The sequence below is a fragment of the Phycodurus eques genome, unplaced genomic scaffold (genome assembly GCF_024500275.1).
Source record: "Phycodurus eques isolate BA_2022a unplaced genomic scaffold, UOR_Pequ_1.1 contig_204, whole genome shotgun sequence".
NCBI classification, from domain to species: Eukaryota; Metazoa; Chordata; class Actinopteri; order Syngnathiformes; family Syngnathidae; genus Phycodurus; species Phycodurus eques.
This window is the reverse complement of record NW_026904201.1, coordinates 2,555-15,200: the sequence shown is the minus strand read 5'-3', so window position 1 is coordinate 15,200 and position 12,646 is coordinate 2,555. Positions and strand designations below refer to the sequence as shown.

The window sequence follows — 12,646 nt, the reverse complement described above, 5'->3', positions numbered from 1 at the left end:
CATGATGTTTGCAGATGACATTGTGATCTGCAGTGAAAGCAGGGAGCAGCTGGAGGAACAGTTAGAGAGATGGAGGCATGCACTGGAAAGAAGAGGAATGAAGATTAGCCGAAGTAAAACAGAATATATGTGCATGAATGAGAGGGCTGGTGGGGGAAGAATGAGGCTACAGGGAGAAGCGATAGCAAGGGTGGAGGACTTTAAATACTTGGGGTCAACCGTCCAGAGCAATGGTGAGTGTGGTCAGGAAGTGAAGAAACGGGTCAAAGCAGGTTGGAACGGGTGGAGGAAGGTGTCAGGTGTGTTATGTGACAGAAGAGTCTCTGCTAGGATGAAGGGCAAAGTTTATAAAACAGTAGTGAGGCCAGCCATGATGTACGGATTAGAGACAGTGGCACTGAAGAGACAACAGGAAGCAGAGCTGGAGGTGGCGGAAATGAAGATGTTGAGGTTCGCTCTTGGAGTGACCAGGTTGGATAAAATTAGAAATGAGCTCATCAGAGGGACAGCCAAGGTTCGATGTTTTGGAGACAAAGTTAGAGAGCGCAGACTTCAATGGTTTGGACACGTCCAGAGGAGAAATAGTGAGTATATTGGAAGAAGGATGATGAGGATGGAGCTGCCAGGCAAGAGAGCTCGAGGAAGACCAAAGAGAAAGTTGATGGATGTCGTGAGGGAAGACATGATGGCAGTTGGTGTTCGAGAGGAGGATGCAGGAGATAGGCTTACATGGAAAAGGATGACGCACTGTGGCGACCCCTAACGGGACAAGCCGAAAGGAAAAGAAGAAGAAGATGTGATGCTTAAAATTTTTTTTTTATTTTGAATTTTATTTTTTTATAACTTTTTTAATTTTTAAATTCTTCTTTGAACGTACGTCAGCTCAATTTTGAATTGATTGCACCACAAATGTATAGTATATGTGTGAATGTATGTATAGCTCAAATGTATGTATGGATCACAGAGGCGTTTCTGTAGGTGGCATTGTGTGACAGACGTGGACTTTGGCTGTCTGTCATAACGTCGGCTGACCCATGACGAGGGTCTCCCGGCCGAACGCGTTACGTCGTTTAAAATCCTGAAACTGCAGCTGATCTGATTTGATTTCATCTGATCCGTATAATCTAAAATATTGGGCTGATTGTGGAAATATTTTTCAGAGGTCGAAGCTGCGATGAGTCGAGATGTCCGCATAAATTTTGGTGATGATTGTTGACAGTTTTGGGGTATTATTGGGTTAGGTTAGAGACCCTTCGTTATCGATGTTTCTTGGGTTCATGTCTGAGACCTGCAAGGATGTGCCAATCGCCCGCCGTGTTTGTATGATTTTACTGATGACACCCTAATAAATTTGCAATTTTTGAGCACATCAAATGAGTGATTGAACATAATTCTGGGGTACTTGCTGTTGTTCATGTGATGCATTGGTATATGACTGCAATGTAAGATATAATACCAGCTTCAACAAAGTGGTGTTTGGAAACTCAAGCAAGGTGTGGTCTTTTTTTCTTGAAAAAAGTGAGGGGATTCCACGTGACAGCTACGATGTATAAAATATGACCCATTACTGTCACTTAATAGTATAGGACATTCCTTTTCCCACACCAGCGATGGCAAGTGATTTTCCATTTTCGATTTTGCCGATGAAAAAGGGGCGTTTGATAGGGAATTAGTTATTTACCAATTGCTCCAAAACGTTTTGATGTCATTGGAAATGACTGCCAGTTTAATTTTCTTGAGCAAATATCCATAAAACAAACTTGTTCGTGAAATGTAGACCATGAAGACACATACTTCCTTTGAGCAATGCATGCATTTTCTCCAACGTTTTCGTGATGTCAATATCAAATAAGTGAATGATTGATTGAAATAAGACTGGAAAGAAACCTTTACTTTTGGTGGTAAAGTGTATTTGTGATTCTTAATAAAATACACTCCTTTAAACAGTGAGGGCTACTCAATTTGCTTGTACATCAAATCCATTTTCCCATTAAAAAAGAATTGAAATGTCTTTTAACCACTGGAACCCCTCCAAAAACAAAATGCTCTCAACATAAAGGAAAAAAATGGCCCAAGCGACAAGGCCGAAGTGGAAAAACTGCAACGCTGGGGCACTGTGGAGGATCACAATCAGACGGCCTCTTAGCTCCACTCTCACATAGTGACGACATGACATCACACTCCTCACTCTGATGAAGATGGTGATGAAAAGTCCGAAGGTGATATGACATGTCACGCTGACAACAAACGATGGAAATGTTCTCAGTGTGGGAAAACGTTTGTTTGTAAGAGCAAACGACGCATTGCAAGACACATTGGAGAGAAAGCTTTTGCTTGTGCAGTTTGTGGTCAAAGATTCATTGAAAACGGAAGCTTATAAAGACACACAAGAACACACACTGGTGAGAAACCTTTTACCTGCTCAGTTTGCGGTCAAAGATTCTCTCGTAAGTATCGGGCTGCAGTGAGAACAGCAGTGCTGAAGAAGCTTTAAATGAAAAAGTAAATGTTTCATATCAAAGGGAATTACGATCATACTGATTTACAAAAATCTACATTCTTGTCTTCTGTCTACCATCTTTTATTTTTTCAATCTTTTCATTTTCTTTGTATCTTCGAAAAGCCTCCTGTGGACAAATGTTGAGAATTATCACTGGTGCCAAAATACTTTTGTCTCATGTTTTAAAATGAGCAAATGATTGATCGAACTCGATTGTGATTCGATGTTTGACTTTTGGTGAAAACGTTGAAAAGTGTGAACGGGATCCGTAATAAAGTACAATTTATTTCGGATACATTATAAACCAAATAAAAAATAAATGCAAACAAATGACCTCGACAAAATAGGAGGAAATGTCATCTCAATTTAAATATATATCAAAACAAATTGAAAAACAGACAATTAAAAAAATATATTCAAGAATCCACCCCTTCCCCACAATGTAAAATCAGATTCCGAATCATCTTTATTTTGCCAAGTGTGTCAAAAACACACAAGGAATTTGTCTCGTGTCGTTGGAGCCGCTCTTGTACGACAACAGACAGTCAATTGACAGAGAATACTTTTGAGACAGAAAGACATTGAGAAAAACAATCACTGAGTCATAAAAGGTTGCGAGTAATCTGGTAATGCAGGTACAATATTTGTTTGGTTTTTTTTGACAATTGTGCAAAAGGATGCAGTGTCCTCTCACAATTAAAGCTGTTTGAATGACTAATATAGCAATAGTCTGGTGCAATGACCATTGTGCAAAGGGCGCCCAGACTTCACGGAATGTACGCAGTTTAAAGTGACCATTCATTCATTAATTCATCTTCCGTTCCGCTTATCGTCAGTCGGGTCGCGGGGGTGCAGGAGCCTACCCCAGCTATCTTCGGGCGAAAGGCGGGGTACATCCCGAACTGGTCGCCAGCCAATCGCAGGGAACATAGAAACAAACAACCATTCGCACTCACATTCACATCTACGGCAATTTAGAGTCTTCAATTAACCTACCATTCATGTTTTTGGGATGTGGGAGGAAACCGGAGTGGCCGGAGAAAAACCCACGCAGGCACGGGGAGAACACGCAAACTCCACACAGGCGGGGCCGGGATTTGAACCCTAGTCCTCAGAACTGTGAGGCGGATGTGCTAACCAGTCTAACCAGTAGAAGGCTGGAGAACTGAGGGATGCTGATCCAGGACGACAGTGAATTAATGTGAAGGGCATGATAGGCATTAAACTGTCGATCAAGTGAATCATCTCAACATTTTACTGTATTGATAAGAATATTAATCAACATTTAATACAGATCACCATTTCAACCGCTTTGATGCTCACATCTTGTGTGGTGATGAAATGCGACACTCGTCACGCTCCACTTTATCATATTTTTTTCATTTTATAAAATAATAATTGAAGCCATAATTGATTAACAATTAGACAGAATCATGATTATGTTTGCAATTTAACATTATGCAGAATAATTTGTATCCCATAACATAATAGACTTCTATAACTGTCCCTCATAATGTTCTTGACAACATTTTTAAAATATAGAAATTCATATTGGGACAAATTGTTCTGGAAGTGAAGTTTTATAAGTTGGCAGCTTCCGACACCCGATTGGTTTGTATGCAATCCACCCAGGGACTACGAATTTAGATGGCGAGGCTCCCGGTGAACACAACCGAAGAACACATTTGGTTCCTCCTGCCTTGAAACCAAGCCCCGAATACGAACCAATGAGCGGTGACTGTGATTTCATCATTTTTGCTGTTTACACTGCATGCATAATACAATTGCCTACCCAGTACGGCAGTCTTACACACGGCATCTCTACCGGTCGGGTTATTCCTGGTTCCTTTTCCATTCTCTTCCTTCTCCCCCAAAAAGAGCACCACATCTTCCTCCTCCTCCTCCTTGTTCTCCAAGACCAGCACCACCTCTTCACTGCCACCACGGGGTCACCCAGTCCCTCAATAACCCCTCTGCTATTGACCTCAACCCCGGATGCTGCTGCTAATTACAACAAAACAATAATAATCACAGCAAGAGTTATGTTCTTAATACACAAAGACATTCCATGTAAGAAAATGCCATAAATTACAAACCTACACAGACCCACTTTGAGGGTTTACGCTTTCTTATATCAAAGTGAACCCGCTCATTTGTTCACATGTCAAATAATATGTAAGTATCCTTTCATTGCTTCAAGTGTAATTCATAAAGTCAGGTCACAGAGACAACAAGAATCAACGATGCTTGCAATCCATCCATCCATCCAAAGAAAAAATCTGTCAATCTTTGCACATTTTGGTTCACGTCCGGTGTGGGGGCAGGGGGGCGGCCCTCTGAGTGATTGTCTAGATTAACAATTGTTGACTACAGCAGAAGTCCCTGATGGTCTCGTGGTTAGGATTCGGCGCTCTCACCGCCGTGGCTCGGGTTCGATTCCCGGTCAGGGAAGATTAATCCTTAAACCTGTTTGGTCATGTGTTGCTCAACATTGACTGTTATTTGCATTGACCTGGGTTTGATCCTCTTTCATGCAAGCCAGTGCAAACTGTAGGCTGGTCTCAAGCCTGGATAAATGCAGAAGGTTGTGTCATGAAGGGCATCTTACAACAAGGGCTTACAACTTTGCCAAACAAGTGTGAGTGTTCATCCAAAGAATTCTGTACTGGATCAATTGTGGCCAGGGTTAGGAATGTCCGAAATTCAGCTCCTGTGGGTCGAAGATGGGCTTAAATTACTTTACCATGGGAAGAGAAATTGAGAAGGGGTTATTTTAAAGAAAGAGTTAGCTGAGAATGTCGATGAGGTGAAAAGCATATCAGATCGAGTGATGAGGTTGAAACTTGAAATTGAGGGTGTTATGTATAATGTGATTAGTGGCTATGCCCCACAGGTAGGATGTGACCTAGAGGTGAAAGAGAAATTCTGGAAGGAGCTAGATGAAGTAGTTCTGAGCATCCCAGACAGAGAGAGTCGTGATTGGTGCAGATTGTAATGGACTTGTTGGTGAAGGAAATAGGGGTGATGAAGAAGTGATGGGTAAGTACGGCATCCAGGAAAGGAACTTGGAGGGACAGATGGTGGTAGACTTTGCAAAAAGGATGGAAATGGCTGTTGTGAACGCTTTTTTCAGAAGAGGCAGGAACATTGGGTGACCTACAAGAGCGGAGGTAGAAAGACATTCAAGAGAATGAAAAATGGAAAGGCAGTTGGTCCTGATGACATTCCTGTGGAGGTATGGAAGCATCGAGGAGAGGTGGCTGTGGAGTTTTTGACCAGCTTGTTGAACAGAATTCTAGCGGGTGAGAAGATGACTGAGGAATGGAGGAAGAGTGTGCTGGTGCCCAGTTTTAAGAACTAGGGTGATGTGCGGAGCTGTGGCAACTATTGAAGAATAAAATTGATGAGCCACACAAGTAACAAGAAGTTACGGGAAAGAGTTGTGGAGGCTAGACTCAGGACAGAAGTGTGTATTTGTGAGCAACACAACATCCATCCTTGGCAGACTGGGGTGGTGGTCCCCCTTTTTAAGAAGGGGGACCGGAGGTTGTGTTCCAACTACAGGGGGATCACACTGCCTCAGCCTCCCTGGTAAGGTCTATTCAGGGGTGCTGGAGAGGAGCTTCCGTCGGGAAGTCGAATCTCAGATTCAGGAAGAGCAGTGTGGTTTTCGTGGACAGTGGACCAGCTCTACACCCTCGGCCGGGTCCTCGAGGGTGCATGGGAGTTCGCCCAACCAGTCTACATGTGTTTTGTGGACTTGGAGAAGGCGTTCGACCGTGTCCCTCGGGGAGTCCTGTGGAGGGTGCTTCGGGAGTATGGGGTACAGAACCCCCTGATATGGGCTGTTCGGTCCCTGTACGACCGGAGTCAGAGTTTGGTCCGCATATCCGGCAGTAAGTCGGACTCGTTCCCGGTGAGGTTTGGACTCCGCCAAGGCTGCCCTTTGTCGCTGATTCTGTTCATAACTTTTATGGACAGAATTTCTAGGCGCAGCCGAGGCGTAGAGGGGGTCCGGTTTGGTGGCCTCAGTATTGCATCTCTGCTTTTTGCTGATGATGTGGTTCTGTTGGCTTCATCAAGCCGTGAGCTCCAACTCTCACTGGAGCAGTTCGCAGCCGAGTGTGAAGCGGCTGGGATGAGAATCAGCACCTCCAAATCTGAGACCATGGTCCTCAGTTGGAAAAGGGTGGCATGCCCTCTCCAGGTCGGGGATGAGATCCTGCCCCAAGTGGAGGAGTTCAAGTATCTTGGGGTCTTGGGAAGTGAGTGAGGGAAGAATGGAACGGGAGATCGACAGGCGGATCGGTGCAGCGTCTGCAGTGATGCGGACTTTGTATCGGTCCGTTGTGGTAAAGATGGAGCTATGCCGAAAGGCGAAGCTCTCAATTTACCGGTCGATATTCGTTCCTACCCTCACCTGTGGTCATGAGCTGTGGGTCGTGACCGAAAGAATGAGATCCCGGATACAAGCGGCCAAAATGAGTTTCCTCCACAGGGTGTCCGGGCTCTCCCTTAGAGATAGGGTGAGAAGCTCGGTCATCCGGGAGGATCTCAGAGTAGAGCCGCTGCTCCTCCGCATTGAGAGGAGCCAGATGAGGTGGCTGGGGCATCTGATTCGGACGCCTCCCCGGTGAGGTGTTCCGGGCACGTCCCACCGGGAGGAGACCCCGGGGACGACCCAGGACACGCTGGAGAGACTACGTCCTTCGGCTGGCCTGGGAACGTCCCGGGATCCCCCCGGAAGAGCTGGATGAATGGCTGGGGAGAGGGAAGTCTGGGCGTCCCTGCTAAAGCTACTGCCCCCGCGACCCGACCTGGATAAGCCGTAGAAAATGCTCCTCTCCAGCAGCACCATCCAGTCACAACATCCATCAACCTTCTCTTCTGTCTTCCTCTCGCTCTCTTGCCTGGCAGCTCCATCCTCATCATCCTTCTACAAATATACTCACTTTCTCTCCATTGGACGTGTCCAAACCATCGAAGTCTGCTCTCTCTAACTTTGTCTCCAAAACATCAAATCTTGGCTGTCCCTCTGATGAGCTCTTTTCTAATTTTATCCAACCTGGTCACAATAGCAAACCTCACCATCTTCATTTCCAACATCTCCAGCTCTGCTTCCTGTCTCTTCAGTGCCACTGTCTCTAATCCATACATCATGGCTGGCCTCACCACGGTTTTATAAACTTTGCCTTTCATCCTAGCAGAGACTCTTCTGTCACACCTACAGCACACCTCACCACTGTTCTGCTGCCCTCAAAACCACAGTTCCTCTCTGGTTACTCTGTCATAGGCTTTCTCTATATCCACAAAGACACAATGTAGCTCCTTCTGACCTTCTCTGTACTTTTCCATCAACATCCTCAAGGCAAATAATGCATCTGTGGTACTCTTTCTGGGCATGCAACCACACACACACACACACACACCACTGGGACTCTTTCACTGGGTGTGGGGCCACTCACTTATTGCGACAAATAAATATGCAAAAAAATAAATAAATAAAATATCATGAATATGCAAATCGCTTTTGTATCCCCTCACCTATACTCTCGTCCTGTACACTTTTATAATTTACATAATTAATGCAACCAAACTTCAGTTGTACAGCCGGGTTCACGAGCCTTGTCCTGCATGCTTCTTCTCCTGTCCTTGTCCTGTCCTATCTTGACCTGTCCTTCCCTCACAGGGAGTAGCACTACAGCCCCATGCAACACCGATATTTAATGTTTCATTTCCTCCATTCTGCTTGACCTAACAGCCGAAACAGGACAAAAAAAGGAGAAAAAAAGAGGAGGATTACATGGAAAAGGATGACTTGCTGTGGCGACCCCTAACGGGACAAGCCCAAAAGAAAAGAAGAAGAAGATTATCTCATCAAAACAATATAACAAGACAATACAAATACAAATATTCATTTTGAGAATGAGTCATATCAACCATATTTGCCATTCTATTGTTGTAGGATTCTGTAGCAAATATGCATAAACATTTTCCAAAGGGTTCTTACCCTAAATAATTCCCAAATTAAACTACATAAAACATACAAGTCGCCAATCTTAATTTCTACTTAACTCACAAACGGCAACTTCATGTAAAAAATTCAAGAAACATTTAACATTTTTCTGTTGGCAGCACATTTACGACTCCGAGAACAGGAGCAGACTGTTCTTCGGTCCAAGTGCTCTGTAGAAGAGTTTACGCCCATCCATGTCCATAATAATCTTTTGCACGACCTCAAATGTGTCCCGGAGGTCACTGGGGTATCTGAGATTTAGCACATAAATGAGTCCAAAAATCATAGCAACGGCAAGTGCTACACTACATTATGTAAGTTGAGTGAATTCCGCTGACTTTTTTGACGTTCTTCTACATTCATAATTTTCATTCGATTCACACGATTTTAATTTTGACACATTCCAAAAATTCACACCAAATATGCTTGCATTTTTCTCACTCCAAAACCTTTGTGGAATATTTGGAAAATTAAGTTTTTCAGCTGGCAGCCTGGATGAATATACAGACACTGTCACATCCTTTATCAGTTTCTGTGAAGAGGTATATGTACCAACAAAGTCATTTCGCACTTTCAACAACAACAAGCCGTGGTTCACTGCTAAACTTAAGCAGCTTCGCCAAGCCAAGGGGGACGCATATCAGAGCGGGAACAGGGCCCTGTATAATCGAGCTAGAAACCAGCTGACTAAAGAAATTAACATTACAAAGAGGAACTATGCAGCAAAGTTGGAAAAACAGTTTAGCGCTAATGACTAATTCAGGCTGGCATGCATTCCAATCGCTGACCAATTACAAGCGACGATCCCCCCAAGCTGAGAACAATAGCACACTAGCCGACGACTTGAATACCTTCTACTGCAGATTTGAAAATGACACATCAACTCCGTTCTCAAAAAGGCCCAGCAGAGGATGTATTTCCAGCGGCTTCTGAGAAAGCACGGCCTGCCACGGGAACTGCTGAAGCAGTTCGACACAGCGGTCATCGGATCAGTCCTGTGTTCTTCCATCACAGTCTGGTTTGGTGCTGCTACAAAAAAGGACAAACTCATCCTGAAACGGACAATCAAAACTGCTGAAAGGATTGTCGGTACCCCCCTACCCACCCGAGAGGACTTGCACGCTGACAGAACTAAGACAAGAGCGTGCAAAATCCTCTCGGACCCTCCACATCCTGGTCACTGGCTCTTCCGGCTCCTTCCCTCAGGTAGGCACTACCGATCAATGCAAACTAGAACTAGCAGACATTCCAACAGCTTCTTCCCTCTTGCGATCAACTTCTTAAACACCTAATCTACAATTCCATTGCAACATGCTGCCAATTTTTTCTCTTGAGTTTGTTGTCACATTTCTGTGGGGCCAATTATACATTACTCGTGCACTCACTGTAGTAGTCTCGCCACGCTGCACTATTTGCGTATCTGCTGTTGACCAATACTGGCCACTCATGCCAGGGTCACATCTGCTCCATTTGCACACTGACTGAGGAGTATCTGCAACATTTGCACAATCAACATTGTCCCAGATTATCACACTACTCGCTTGAAGTCTCGGCGCCCTTTGCACAACGGTCATTGCACCGGACTATTGCAATATTAGTCTTTCGAACTGCTCTAAGTGCTAGAGGACTCTGCATCTTTTTGCACAATTGTCCAAAAAAACAATTGTATCGGCATTACCAGATAACTATCCATCCATCCATTTTCTGAGCCGCTTCTCCTCACTCATTCTGATTCTGGGATTTGGGTGGGACCTCGTTGGCAGTGTCCCCCAGAACTGGACTAGTGTTGCGATACCAATGGGATTATCTTGGAGCGGCTGTGGCTCAGAAGGTAGAGTAGGTCAGGTCCAGTGACCAAAGTGTAGCTCGTTCAAATCCTGGCTCCGACTGTGTGGATCTCGAAGGGTCCTTGGGCAAGACACTGAACCCTAATTTGCTCCCAGTGGCCCTGGCAGTACCTTGCATGGCAGCAGTTGCCCGTGGTGTATGAATGTGTGTTTGTGAGTCAGTAAAGTGCTTTGGACACTGTGATGGTCAAGATAAAGTGCAGTCCATTTACCACAAGCTTCTCGGCCTATTTAGCTTAGCTTAGCTCGCTAGCCGCTAACAAAGTGACGCGTTTGTCAGCAACGCATCGCAAATTCGAGATCGCCTGTGATGATCGTGTGCAAAATCTGTGCAAGAACGACAGCAAAGTAGGAGAAGGAACTTTCTGGAACGAAAGAGGAGGACGAGCCACGACGTCAACTTGTGGACGCTGTTCGCATGCAGCCTCGTGTTGTGTTACACAGAGCAGGTTTGGACTCGTCCTACTCTCACTTGTTTATTTCCGAACTACTTTCTGTATCCAACCGTTTCAGTTTGAGCTCACAAAAAATTTTTTGGTAGACAGCAGAATTATTGGTTCCATTTATCACAGCAAGTCTTTCGGGTCCTGAAGGAGCAAAACAGCCCCAGACCATCACACTACCACCACCATGTTTTCCTTGATGTATGAGGTCCTTTTTCTGAAATGCGGTATTAATTTCACGCCAGATGTAATGGGTCGCACACCCTCCAAAAAGTTCAACTATTGTCTCGTCAGACCACAGAGTATTTTCCCAAAAGTCTTGGAGACAATCAAGATGGCTTCTGGCAAAATTCAGACGAGTCTTCATTTTCTTTTTGCTCAGCAGTGCTTTTCGTCTGCCATGCAGGCCATTTGTGCCCAGTCTCTTACTTATGGTGGAGTCACGATGATTGACCTTAACTGAGGCAAGTGAGGCCTGCAGTTCTTTGGATGTTGTTGTGACCTCTCGGATGAGTCGTCGCCGCGCTCTTTGGGTCATTTTGGGAATGTTCGCCGCTGTTCTCGCCATTTGTGGATAATGGCCATCAATGAGAAATAAATAACACGACCGTTTTTTTCATGGGATTATAAAATAATTATCTTTCATGAATTATGACTTAAGTCTATCTATTATTACATAAATATATATACAGAATGCAAGGTATGAAATCAAATACAATGTGTCTAAATGAATGTCTATTTCTACAGGTATGTATGTACAGGCTATTTGCCATCTGAACTGGCCCGGATTAAGACTCATAATAAAATGTTAAGCACACGTAAAAAGATTGAAAAAGAGAAGAAACAGTTCTTAGATCATTAACCAAAAAGTTGTAGTCCTTTATTTGTACAGAAAATAAGAGTGTGACTTATGTCGACAAACAAATAAGTTCATCCACTGAGGTCGGGGGGTCATGAAAAAATGAGCTCCAAGCAACAACCGCTGGTGCTCGTTTGCGCACCAGACCCAATTATTATTCGTATTTTTTTCAGAGTTGTTTCCTGAGTGGAAGCGAGAGAAGCGGTGCGCTTCTTTATATTCCGGCTGCTCGTTTCCAAACACGACAACTGTTTCCCCCTCACCCCGCCTCGTAGAGGTGCGCTGTAAAAACCATCGACCGCACCGAGCTGCCAATCAATAATGATACATTTCTTGCAGGTGGTCTGGCGCTATTTCAGTGTGGCACAAACGCGCGGATAAGCTAAACGGAACTACGATAGGAACAAACGTCCATCCAGTGATTCCGTTCAGTACGTTCACGCGAACGATTTGTTCGTTTGAACGAGTCATTGTTGAACGACACAACACTGAGACACTCGGGGAGTGGGAGACAAATTCAAACGTGCAGTAAGTTGAACACAAACGAGTTACGAATGTTTAAACTTAACTTCAAGTTTTAGCCATTGTCTTTTAGCTCAACATTTGGCATTTTGTTGACGTTATAACAATAAATCGGTTGCAAATCTAATCAAATGTGCCAACTGGATGGTAAAATTTACCGTCAAGGGGTTCTTGCATGAATTTTGATGTGACACGAAAACAAGCTATGAGTGGGTTTTCATTCACTATTTAGGCTTACCAAAATTGCATTAATGACTCCAGTTAGTAGTGCCTCATGTTAAAGAAGTTTCTCTGTGCACTTAAACCAAGTAAAATCCTTGGAATACAGAATATTAAGTCTCGGAGGGCAAAATCTCTGTGGGGAAAAAATGTCACACAATTTGCCACTCTGCATGGAAACAGAAGACTCATGCTAATTTAAATCATGCAAATTGTAAAGATCTGTAAATATGAACAAAG

The 12,646-nt window shown here is 44.1% G+C and overlaps 1 non-coding gene across 1 annotated transcript; it reads left to right on the top strand.

Moving 5' to 3' along the window:
- Positions 1–4,879: 4,879 nt before the first annotated feature.
- On the top strand, positions 4,880–4,951 carry trnae-cuc (transfer RNA glutamic acid (anticodon CUC)). Its single transcript has one exon. It is a non-coding gene; the product is annotated as a tRNA-Glu (tRNA).
- The last annotated feature ends 7,695 nt before the right edge of the window (positions 4,952–12,646 follow it).